This window comes from Rhinolophus sinicus, chromosome 3, assembly GCF_057876585.1.
Source record: "Rhinolophus sinicus isolate RSI-liver-muscle chromosome 3, RSI-T2T, whole genome shotgun sequence".
Lineage (NCBI taxonomy): Eukaryota > Metazoa > Chordata > Mammalia > Chiroptera > Rhinolophidae > Rhinolophus > Rhinolophus sinicus.
The window spans coordinates 157,041,601-157,054,276 of record NC_142503.1 but is presented as its reverse complement, the minus strand read 5'-3'; the positions used below and the strand labels follow the sequence as shown (position 1 = coordinate 157,054,276).

The 12,676-nt window shown below is 38.1% G+C and overlaps 1 long non-coding RNA gene and 1 other non-coding gene across 3 annotated transcripts; both read left to right on the top strand.

The window, feature by feature from the left end:
- The first annotated feature begins 28 nt into the window (after window positions 1-28).
- Window positions 29-11,804, top strand: LOC141570570 (uncharacterized). Of its 2 annotated transcripts, XR_012494709.2 has the most exons (3): window positions 29-242; window positions 2,287-2,374; window positions 7,045-11,804. It is a non-coding gene; the product is annotated as an uncharacterized LOC141570570 (long non-coding RNA). The 2 variants fall into 2 exon arrangements; XR_012494708.2 differs by lacking the exon at window positions 7,045-11,804 and having other exon boundaries at window positions 2,287-2,547.
- Window positions 311-382, top strand: TRNAQ-CUG (transfer RNA glutamine (anticodon CUG)). The gene has a single exon. It is a non-coding gene; the product is annotated as a tRNA-Gln (tRNA).
- Window positions 11,805-12,676: the final 872 nt, after the last annotated feature.

Sequence of the window (12,676 nt, the reverse complement as noted above, 5' to 3'; positions counted from 1 at the left end):
GGGGAAGTGCTTCCGGGGGGTGGTGCCCTGCCCCTGAGCCTACGAAGGGCGGCGTGCTCGGAAACGGCGTCCGTTTTCAGATTCTTACCCCCTCCCAGAGGTTCAGAGGAGAAACTGAGGCTTTGCTCGCCGAGCTGATCATAACCCTAACAGCCGCTCACCACACTCTTGGTGGTCTCGCCCTCCTTCCTCCTGCCGCCATCCCGGGGCTCTGGGGAGAGCGTCAACCCGGTCTCCAAATGGTAGGTTTGTGAATGGGGGCGGGGTTCCCTAAGAATTAGAGAGCCGAAGGCGGCCGCACACGTGTGGTGGTTCCATGGTGTAATGGTTAGCACTCTGGACTCTGAATCCAGCGATCCGAGTTCAAATCTCGGTGGAACCTATACCCTTCCCTTTTTTTCTCCCTGGCCAACGCTTTTCATTTTTCTGCTTAGTTGCTAAGTGATTGTTATACAACTGTGGTGTATATCGCCTTGAACTCAGTGGAGAGGGAATTTCACAGAATTTAACCTTTGCCTAGGAAGACCTCACAAATGTCCCCCTTCAATTCTGTACTTTGTGTTGCCTGGGTGTCTCCTAAGGAGCCTCTTCTCCCCTTTTTTAACCTGGGTCCTCTGCCTCAAACCTAATTGAAAAGCTTCAATTAAACTTGATTCCTTTTGCTAGAATTTTCGACCTCCGATATCATGCAAGGGCAGGCACTTTTCACTCATTCCTGTTCTCGGAAATCTCCAGATGTCATTCAGAGAATTTCGCCCACCCGCCTCATCAAGATTCATCAAGAACTTCTTAAGCCCCATTTGTCAACCTCTAAGCTAAACTCGTTTACATAATTATTTCATTTAACACGCAGAGCAAAGGATGGCAATTTTCATTTTAGCGGAAATGTGGATACTGAGACAAGTGATTTGCCCAAGATCATAGCATCAGGGCCTCCCTGGATTTAAAGAGAGTTTTATTCTAAAAAGTTTTTCCTATTGCTTTGCCACACCCCCATCACCTATATGCATACCCTCAATTTACACTTGAGCAGGGGTGCCTGTTATAAGCAGAATGATGGCTCCCTAAAGATGTCCATTTCCCAATCCCTGGAAACTGTGGCTATGTTCAGTTACATGGCAAATGGAAATTAATGTTGCAAATCAACTGATTTTAAAATAGGGAGATTATGCTGATTGTCCAGGTGGGCCTAATGTTGTCATAAGAGTCCTTAAAAGTGGAAAAGGGAGGCAGGGGAGGTTAGAGTGATGCAGTGTGGAGGGCCTTCTAAAAAATAATATAAACAGAGCCACTTCAAAATGGTGTCCAAGCTGCAATCCCAGAGGAACTACCTTGCACACCTTACTCAAACCCTTGTGATGTTAAAACTGGGCAAAATAATCTTTGGACTGGACCTAAAGCAGCATTGTATTCCAAAGCAACTGTTTGCAAAACTAACAGGAAGCAGATATGATCACAGGACTGAAAATTAAGGATATTCTTCTGAATTAGCATCATCAGTATGTTAACTTATCTGTACATATATTCCTTCCTAAGGAAATTCCTTCCTTAGCTTAACACCCATAGAAATTCCTTCCTTCTATTCATGTAATGATTCCCCTTCCCTTTCTCATAAATACTCCTTGCTTTCATCTCCTAATCAGAACACTATTTGGGTTTCTCTTTCTGAACCAGTGCTTCCCAAATAGTTATTGTTTTGGATCTCAAATAAAGGCTTGTTGCCTCTCACTTTGGCCTTTTTTTTAAGGTTAACAGCTTTGTGAAAAAAAAAAAAAAAAAAAAGGAGGAAGAAACAACAGGAGAAAGTGAGTGGAGTCACCTTTGCTAAGCCATGTCAACAAACCAAAACTTAACAATCATGCTAATTGCAGTTTCAGCCTCTCCCAGGCATAGATTTTTTAGAAGATTTTAATTAAAATATAGCTAGCCTGCACTATTATATTAGTTTCAGGTATACACCATAGTTATTCAAATCGGGAGTAGAATTTTTAACCAATCTGTCTGGCAGTCTGGAATTTCTTCATCAATACTATGAGGTAATCTGCATGATAAAACGCCTGCCATTTTCTACCAAGAAGAATGTGACCTGGCCTAAAAATAATCCTTTCTTTTCTTTTGCTAATAACACCCCTGCCATACCTTCCTGCCTATAAAAGTGTTCCCATTTTATACAACCCAATGGGACACCTTTCTAGTTGCGAGGTAAGATGCTGTCTGATTCATGAATTGCTTAATAAAGACAATTAGATCTTCAAATTTACACCATTGAATTTTGTTCTTTAACAGCCTCAGCCAACCCTTGTGGCCTTGAAGATGGAACAGAAGAAGGGGGCCAGGAGCCTAGGAATGCAGAAGTTTCGAAAAGATGGAAAAGGCAAGGAAATGGATTTTTCCCTAAGGGCCCCAGAGGGACCACCACCCTTGATTTTAGCTCAGTATCACCAAGTTTGTGGTAATTTGTTATAGCAGCAGTAGAAAACTAATCCAGTACCATTTTCAGTGCTTTCTATGACAGTATACTGCAATAAAAGGTTTATCTAAGGCCTAGATACTGCCTGTGTAGGGGTGAGCATTATCCACATTGGGGAAGAAGCACAGTATGCAAGTAGCCAAATATTATGTGTACTACAGATTATTTATAAGACACATTCCTGGCCCTACTCAGGTGGGTACATTAGATGGGCTCAAGAAAAGGGGAGGAAATCAATAATGAGAGTTCTGGTGATACGCCCCACAGTTCAAAGAAACAGATAATTCGGAAGAACTCCCTGGAGGAGGAGGAACTAGCATTGACCCCTGAAGGAAGAAGCAGGGAAGGAAACTCATTTTGGGAAGTGAAGGAATTTAGATAAGAACAAGTTGAGGAAAGCCATTAATGCCAGAAGAATAATTATGAACTTATCCCCTTAAGTCACAGTTTCTCAATGTCTGTTCTGTCAATAGTGTTCCTCAAAAGAAGGATTGCATGGTCCAATAAATTGAGAACTACACACTGTCTCTCCCTGCCCCCTTAGAAGTTCCCTTAACACATTGGCATTTTAAACACTAGCTATTTCACTCTGAAGAAATCTTTTTTTAAACTGTTAAACACAACATTTACCAAATTCACCAGACCACAGAATTCTCTTCCCATGGAACACCTGTTAGCACCAACTTTGGGAAAGCCATCAAATGTTTGTGGACAGGGTTGATTGAAGTAAACCCGGTCTCCGGAAAAGTAAGCTGGCTGTGAGCTGCAGGAAAAGGGTAAAGAAAGACTGAAAGTATGAGTATTAATTAGAAAGCTATTAGAATTAACCAGGCCCAAACTAATAGAAATGGGGTATAGCTATGGGAATAGAGAAGAAAAAGAAAAATCAAAGGCTGTTGTGGAAAAAATGGTAAGTGGATTCCAACGACAAAAAAGAAAATTAGGGTTTTACTTTCTTGGGTTTTTTGGAGAGAAGGGGTAGGAATTGCTTGATGTCTTTTTTTAACCTCTCAAGAAATATAAGAATTTAATGTAAATGACTTAATACCAAATTATAGAATAAATCCTTCAATTTCTCCTCCACTTCCATTCCTATTCCAACCCCAGAGATAAAACTGCTTTCTTTAAATAATATAATCATGCGCCAGCCACATAACCATGTTTGGGTCAACAGCAGACCATAAGATTAGACTGTATAGCCTAGGTGTGTAGTAAGCTATACCATCTAGGTTTCCGTAAGTGCACTCTGCACAACAACAAAATCGCCTCGTGATGCACTGTGCATAAAATCAGGTTATGTGGACTGTTCTTCATCTTGAAAAATCTTTCCACATTAGTCCATACTGAGTTATTTGCTGCATAGTTTTCCTTAGCAAGCATGTACCATAGTTTGTCTAACCATTCTCATTCCCTTACCTGTGGATATGGTAAATACTAAGGGTTCACTAAATAAAAACCTATTCCTAAGTCATTTCTTCCTTGCCCACTTCCCCCTTTGAGGCTGGAAAAGCCAAATGTTCATTTTCCCGGCTATGCTGAAGTATTTTACATATAAATATAAAAATACACTAGCAATATTTTTAATTTTTGCCCCAGGTTTGCCCAATAATTCCCACTTCTCTGATACCTAGTGAGTATAAACTTTTTCTCTTATGTTTTTTAGACATTTATATTTCCTCTGAATTGCCTGTCAATATCCTTGTTCATTTTCTTGTTGGATTGTTTATCTTGATGTGAAGGATCTCTTTATATTCTTACCTTTTAATCCTTTCCCGGTTATAGCATAAATATTTTCTCCAATTCTATCACCTGATTTTTAAATTTTATTAATGATGCTTTTTTCAGTACCGAAGTTTTAAATTTTTATTTAATCAAATCTCAGTCGTTTCTTTTTTCTTTTTATAAATTTTTTTTAATTTTTCAATTACAGTTGACATACAATATTATATCATTTTCAGGTGTACAGCATAGTGATTAGACATTTATATAACTTATGAAGTGATCACCCCAATAAATCTAGTACCCATCTGACACCATACATAATTATTACAATATTATTGACTATATTCCTTAGGTTATACCCTACATCCCCATGACTATTTTGTAACTACCAATTTGTACTTCCTAATCCCTTCAACCTTTTCACCCATCCCCCTAACTCCCCTCCTACCTAGCAACCATCAAAATGTTCTCTGTATTCTATGAGTTTCTGTTTTATTTTGTTCTTTAGAGTCCACATGTAAATGAGATCATATGGCATTTGTCTTTTTCTGTCTGACTTACTCCAGTCAGCACAGTACCCTCTAGGTCCATCCATGTTGCAGATGGCAAATTTCATTCTTTTTTATGGCTGAGTAATATTCCATTGTATATATGTACCACCTCCTCTTCATTCATCCATTGACAGACTCCCAGGCTGTCTCCACATGTTGGCTATTGTAAACAATGCTGCAATGAACACATGGATGCACATGTCCTTTCGAAGTAGTGTTTTGGGTTTCTTACAATAAACAACCAGAAATAGTCTTACTGGGTCCTTCTTTGTCTCTAGTTATAGCCTTTGTTTTAAAGTCTGTTTTGTATGGTATAAGTATTGCTACCCCAGATTTTTTTTTTTTTTTTCCATTTTCATGAAATATCTTTTTCCATCCCTTTACTTTTAGTCTATGTGTGTCTTTTGAGCTGAAGTAAGTTTCTTGTAGACAGCATATATATGTAGGGGTCTTGTTTTCTTATCCACTTAGCCGCACTGTCTCTCTTTTTCTTCTTCTCAATTTCAGGTGTAAAAAACAACATAGTGATTAAACATTTATACACATGTTAAACATTTAAACACAAAGTGTTAACCCCAATAAGTTTATTACCCATTTAATACTGTGCATAGTTATTACAATATTATTGACTATATTCTCTATACTGCACTTTACATCCCCTTGACTATAATTATCATTCCCTTCACTTTTAATCCCTTCACCTTTCTCACCCAGCCCCTCAACCCCTCTCCCATCTAGTAACCGTCAGTTTGTTCTCTGTATCTATGACTCTGTTTCTGTTTAGTTTGTCCGTTTATTTTGTTCTTAATATGGTCATATGGTATTTGTCTTCCTCAGTCTGACTTATTTCACTTTTCGTAATACCCTCTAAGTCATTCATTTTGTCACAAATGGTAAGATTTCATTCTTTTTATGGCAGAGTAATATTCCATAGTATGTATGTGTACCACATCTTCTTTATCCAATTGTCAGTTGATGGGCATTTTGTATGTTTCCATATCTTGGCCATTGTAAATAGTGCTGCAGTGAATATAGGGGTGCATGTATCTTTTCAAATTAGTGTTTTGGATTTCTTTGGATAAATACCCAGGAGTGGAATTGCTGGGTCATAAGGTAATTCTATTTTTAATTTTTTGAGATACCTCCATACTTTTTTCCATAGTAGCTGCACCAATTTGCAATCCTACCAACAATGCACAAGGGTTCCCTTTTCTGCACATGCTCGCCAACACTTGTTTTTTCATTTATTGATGATAGCCATTCTGACTAGTGTAAGTGATATCTCATTGTGGTTTTAGTTTACATTTCTCTGATGATTAGTGATATTGAACATCTTTTCATATGTCTACTGGCCAGATGTATATCCTCTTTGGAGAAATGTCTGTTCAGGTCCTCTGCCCATTTTTTAATTGGATTGTTTGGGTTTTTTTGGTGTTGTATGAGTTGTATGAGTTTTTTTTTTAGATTTTAAATATTAATCCCTTAACAGATGTATAATACCGTCTCCCATCCAGTATGTTGTCTTTTCATTTTGTTGATGGTTTCCTTTGCTATGCAAAAACTTTTTAGTTTGATGTAGAGTCCCATTTGTTTATTTTTTCTTTTGTGTCTCAGTCATTTCTTTTATGGCGTGTGGGTGTTGCATTTTGAATAAGAAGCCTTCTCCACACCAAAATTATTCAAAAGTTGTTTTCTTTAAATATTTTTATAATTTTTTACTCCATCTGGGTTGATTTATATGGAGGATGACGTGAAGTAGGGATCTAAATTAATTCCACATGGATAGCCAGTTGTTTCAACTTCATTTATTTCAATAGTCCATCTTTTTTCCCACTGATTTGAAATGCCTGATTTATTATTAGTAGTAAGTTTCACATATAAATGAGTCTGTTCTTGAATTTTCACACCGTACTTCTGGCAGCCACAGAGGATCGCTGCTCAGATGTCTCCAAGACGGAGTCTATGGTGAGACGTGTAGTGAGCTGACCGTCTTCAGCTGCCACGCCTCCAAGATCCACTACAATGTTCACACTGAAACCGTGCTCCCTCTAGACTGTTCCCAGACAATGACTGAGCACAGTGAGGGTACTAGAGCTGAACCAATTCTGTCCAAAATAGGGCTCTTCTAATGGGCAATGTTTGCTCTGGAGCTCTCCTTTGGCCTGGCTGAGATTTTCTCAGAAATGCATTACAGTCTGAGGTTCTTCCTACCCAATCCTCCTTTCTTCTCCCTTTCCTTGCATAGATATTGGACCTAAATTGTGATCTGAAGGCCCTCCTTCTCCCTTTTGTCCTTCACAGGAATTTTCCCCAAATGATTCTCTTACACTCCGAATTCATCTGTTCTCAGCTTCTGGAGGACTTGGTCCTGATACAGTCCCATGGGTCACGTTTTATCCCTATGCTGATGTACTGCTCTGATGATTATAGTCTACGTGGACGTCTCGTACGTGGTACTATTAGGTTGGTGCAAAAGTAATCGCTGTATAAAAGGTTAAAAATAATTGCATCAACTGCAATTACTTTTGCACCAACCTAATGAGTAAATACTTGTACAGTGTTTAGAATAGTGCCTGACACATAGTAGGAACCATGTGTATTTGATAAATAAAAATAAATACGGTAACTCCCTCTCACTGTTTTTTCTTTCTAAACTTTGGCTATTTTTAAAGACTTTCTTTTTCAGATGAACCTTAGCGTAAACTTAAGTTCCAAAAGGATTCATATTGGGGTTTTGATTAGGGTTTCATTACTAATCATTAAGAATGCATTTTTTAGAAATGAAATACAGAAGTTAGATAGGACTTACAAAAATATGAGAATCTGCCTTAGAAGATAGCCAGAGCGATCTGAGGTTTAATATCTATTTGGAAACGTGATTAACAGAAACAGGGAAGTGAGGAGAAGGAAAAAAAAAAAAAACCAGGAAAAGAGCAAAAATGGTGACTTTAGTTTATGGCATGTCTAATTTAAACAGTTGGTCAGAAAACAAAAAGGAAAGATCCAGTAAAAGGTCTGGAAATATAGATTTAGAAATATCTTAGCCTTAGACTATGTGGAAAAGCAAGATCTGGAACACATCCCACCCTCCACAGCCTGGGGGGCAACTTCATATGGTTGTTGAAAACAAAGTGGGCGCTGATAGGTCTGTGTTTAAACTCAGCTCAGTTCACTTGTTATCACCTTTAATAATATACCTAATCCTGCTGAAGCTCAGTTCCTTATCTGTAAAATGAAGACTAACAGGAATATTGAAAAAGCATATGCATAGGTGTTAGAACCATACCTGGTGCATAGTAAATGTTTAGTTAATTCATCAGGTTTCAACAGGGGTCAGTTTGCCCTGGGGAATTTGATCATGTCTGGAGACCTTTCTAGTGTACATCTGGGAGGCCTGACTGGCATCTAGTGAGTAGAGACCAGGGATGCTGCTAACATCCTACAGTACACAGGACAGCTCCCCCACAACAAAGAATTATCTGGCCCAAAATATCAATAATGCCAATGTTGAGAACCATGAGTTAACAGTAAGGATTAGCCAGAGGCCAAGCCAGGGTCCATGATAGGAAAAGAGCAGGATGCTAGGAGCATCCCCTCTCTATCCCAGTTCATTTTTGAAAAGCCAAACATGCTCCCCAGGCCCCAAGAAGGAAGAATGCCCAGGACAGACACACTTCCCTTCAGTATCCCATAAAGCAGGACCCAGGGATCCACCAGCCTGACATATGTGGTTCCTATTTATTTAGTAAACAGACCTCAGTATTCTAATTCTTGACCCAAAAGGATTTCTACAGTGTCAATCACTTTGTAACTATTTGTGAAAGTTACAAGTTTCATGTAATTTTTTCTAATGATACTAGGTTTGTTTCACAATCAAAAGAATTTTTTGAGAGAGAAAAGTAAACAGACATTATGAAGTGGTCAAATTTGTTTCCTGTGCTATTTATCTTTTCTATTAAGTATTTATTATAAGGTAACATTGTATACAAGATCAGGAAATTCTCAACTTTGATTATCTAATTACAGTCACTACAGCACCCACTAGTCTTAAAGAAATGTTAATATATATTTATATATAAATATATTTAAATTATAAAAATTTATAAAATACATGTGTATTATAAACAGGTTAATATTTATACCCAAATGCTATGTAGCGCAAGCATAGATTTCTTTTCCCCATATCATGAAATCTCAATTAGAATAACTTCTTTTATAACAGTTTATTCTTCACATATTCTTAGCCTCCTAGGTTTGGTACTCATAGTTCATATATTATATGGCACAGTCATCTTCCAAAAATTAAAAGGAAGGACACTGTCAACAGAGTTAAAAGATAACCCACAGAATGGAGAAAACACAAAGCACATGTCTGATAAGCAATTAATATCCAGAATATATAAAGAACTCCTATAATTCAAGAATAACAAAGAAGCAACCCAATTCAAAAATGGGCAAAGGACTTGAATAGACATTTCTCCAAAGAAGATAAACAAATGGCCAATAAGCACATGAAAAGATGCTCAACATCATTAGTCATTAGAGAAATGAAAATCAAAACCGCATGAGATAACTGCTTCACACTCATTAGGGTGACAAGGAAGGAAAGAAGAAAGAAAATAAGTGTTGAAGAAGATGTGAAGAAATTGGAAACCTTGTGCATTGCTGGTGAGAATGTAAAATGGTGCAGCAGCTGTGTTAAACAGTTTGGTAGTTTTTTAAAAAGTTAAACATACATTTACTATATAATACGGCAATTCTCCTTGGCATATACTCAAAAGAAGTGTAAATAAGAACTCAAACAGATGCTTGTACACCAATGCTCATAGCAGCATCGTTCATAATAACCAAAAGGTAGACACAATACAAGTTACATCAACAGGTGAATGGATAAACAAAATGTACATACAAACAATGGAATACTATTCAATCTTAAAAAGAATGAAATTCTGATACATGCTACAACAGGGTGAATCTTGAAAACATTGTGCCAAGTGAAATAAGCCTGGCACAAAAGGACAAATACTGCATGATTCCACCTATATGAGGTACCTAGAATGAATAAATTGTTAAAGACAGTAGAAAGGGGATGGAGAGCTATTAATCGGTACAGAGTTTCTGTTTGAAATCATGAAAAAGTTCTGTTAAGGGATAGTGGTGATGGCTGCACGTCATGAATGTACTTAATGCCACTGATCCACTTAAAATGGTAAATTTTATGTTACGTATATCTTAATGTACACACAAAACTAAAAGGAACTGGAGCTCAGTTAAATAAAAAAGAAGATAAAAACAGGAAGCAGAAGGTCGGGGTAAAAGGGCAGATAGTAGCATAAGACTGGGGCTGGCTACTAATGAGTTCCTCAGTCTCCCGGGGTCCCAGTCACGCTGGGACTGTTTGCCCCTTTCCTGACAGCCTCCCGGGATTCCCGAGCTGGCTGGCCGTCTAGACCAAAGTTAGCTTGTTCATCGGTCATACAGCCCATAAACAACATCCCCACGCCTCTGAAATTCCACCATTACAGAGTCATTTCTTTGGAGGAGTACCAATTCCCAGCCCCTTCCTTCCACCACTTCTTCCCTGTGCCTCTACGTGTGGTTGTGTGTTTACCACTGCCTCCCATAAAGGTGAATTGGCTTTGGCATTGTGGCACCCCAATCAGTCCATGCAATCTCGCACACAATCTTCTCTTGAGAAAATACCAGACCACCATTTTTTCTCAGTCCTTTATTTGGAAATAACTAGACCTTTTAGTGACTTAAAAATACCACAACACTAAATGGGTGAGCAGAAAGAAGAGAAAGGTGACACATTTAGATATAAAGCCAAAGTTTAGAAGAGGAATAATTACTGGATGGCCCAGTCAATCTACTCCTAAGTATTCATCTGAAAGACATGAAAACATACCCATACAAAAACAAGCATATGAATGATTACAGCAGACTTATTTGTAATAGCAGAATACTGCAAATAACCCAAATGTCCAATAGATGAATGGATAAGCAAATTTTGTTATATCCACACAATGGAATACTACTCAGCAATAAAAAGTAACTACTGTACTGATACACAAAGCAGATGAATCTCAAAATAATCATGTTGAGTGAAAGCCACAGGAAAAAATACATATTGGATGAATCTATATAAAATTCTACAAAATGAAAACTGACCTATAGTGACAGGAAGCAGATCAGTTCTATAGAGACAGAATGGAAAAGAGAAAAAGTATGAAGACATTTGCAGAGATGATGGATGGATATGTTTGTTATCTTGATTGTGGTGATGGTTTCATAAGTGTGAATTCATCAAATTTCACACTTTAAATATGCGGTTTATTTTTATTTATTTATTTTTTTAAAGAGCAAGGGAGAGAGAGCGTGCAATAGCAGATAAAATGTCCTCCTTCATCTCTGATATTCTTGAAGGCAAGGTTGGAATACACAAATGTGAAAAGAAAAAAAAGAGAAAAGAAACCACACATTGCTGCTCTTGCATACACTAACTACCCCTATGTTTCCTTTACCATATCTCTGAGTGGTGTCCCTTTCCATTCTCACTGGTCAGGTCTAAATCCTCCTTCCCCATTGTTAGGTTACATCCTAGAACCCTCAATCCTATATGCAGGTAACTGTTGAAATAATCTTTTTTTATTGGGGAATATTGGGGAACAGTGTGTTCTTCCAGGACCCATCAGCTCCAAGTCAAATCATTGTCCTTCAATCTTAGTTGCAGGGGGCTCATGCCACCATCCCATGCAGGAATTGAACCGGCAACCCTGTTGTTGAGAGCTCGTGCTCCAACAAACTGAGCTACCCAGCGACCCCGCCAGAATAATCTTGACAAAGGACATTTTAAACCACATAACTCCTATTATCTAGAACCATAACTGGAAAAATCTCAATATCACCCCTATGCCTGAAAAAAGGCTATAAAAAAAAAAAAAAAAAGCAGTGGTTATCCCTAGGGAGTAGAATTACAGGTGATTTTTGGTTTTTTCACTTATCTGTTTTTTATATTTTGCAGTAGTTTTTAAATAAAATATCCTTATTTGTTTTGCTTATTACAGAATGAATACTTATTGTAAAATATTCAAATAATATGAACAATATGGGACTGCAGTAAAATTGCAAAGAGGAGCTTATTTCCTTGTCGCCAGCACTGTGGTTGCCTCCCCTATAGCCACCCCACCCCTCTCATCCAGGAAGCAGCCAGGCAGTTCGGGTGGGATTATCTCTACCCCCCAGCTCCAGGAGTGGCTTCCGGAATGGTCTGAACCAGTGGTTCTCAACCCTAACATCCAAACCTTATATTGTAACAAATGTTTCATAACACTGCCTTACCATCCTACTTAAAAACTCAATTGATTATATATTATGATATACTCGTGTCTTATGATACAATGCTATAATTGGAAGGAGAAATACTAGGAAAGTATTTTATAAAATGGTATGTCCTTGGGCACAATTATAATAGAAGACATATGAAGTAGTTAGATGCTTGGCAGAATCACTATTCAACAAATAGTTTTTGAGCACTATGTGTTAGGCTCTGTCCTAAGTTTCCTGAGGATACAGAAGAAATCCCGCCCTCATGGAGCTTACATTCTAACAGAGTGGTGGGATATAGACAGCAAATAATGAACATAATACATAAGTTATATATTACATTAGAAGGTGATGTGTTACTGGGGAAAAAAGTAGAAGAGGGTAAGGGGAAACCAGAGTTCATAGCAGTAGGATAGTGGGTGGTGGTTGCAGTTTCAAATGGACTGGTCAAGGCAGGCCTCACTAGAAGGTAACATTTGAGCAACGATTTGAAGGAGATACGGGACGGAATCATGCAGATATCTAGGGGGGAAAGTATCTAGGCAGAGATAATAGCCGGGGCAAAGGTCCTAAGGTGGAAGCTTATCTAGTGAGTGTGGGGCTGTAA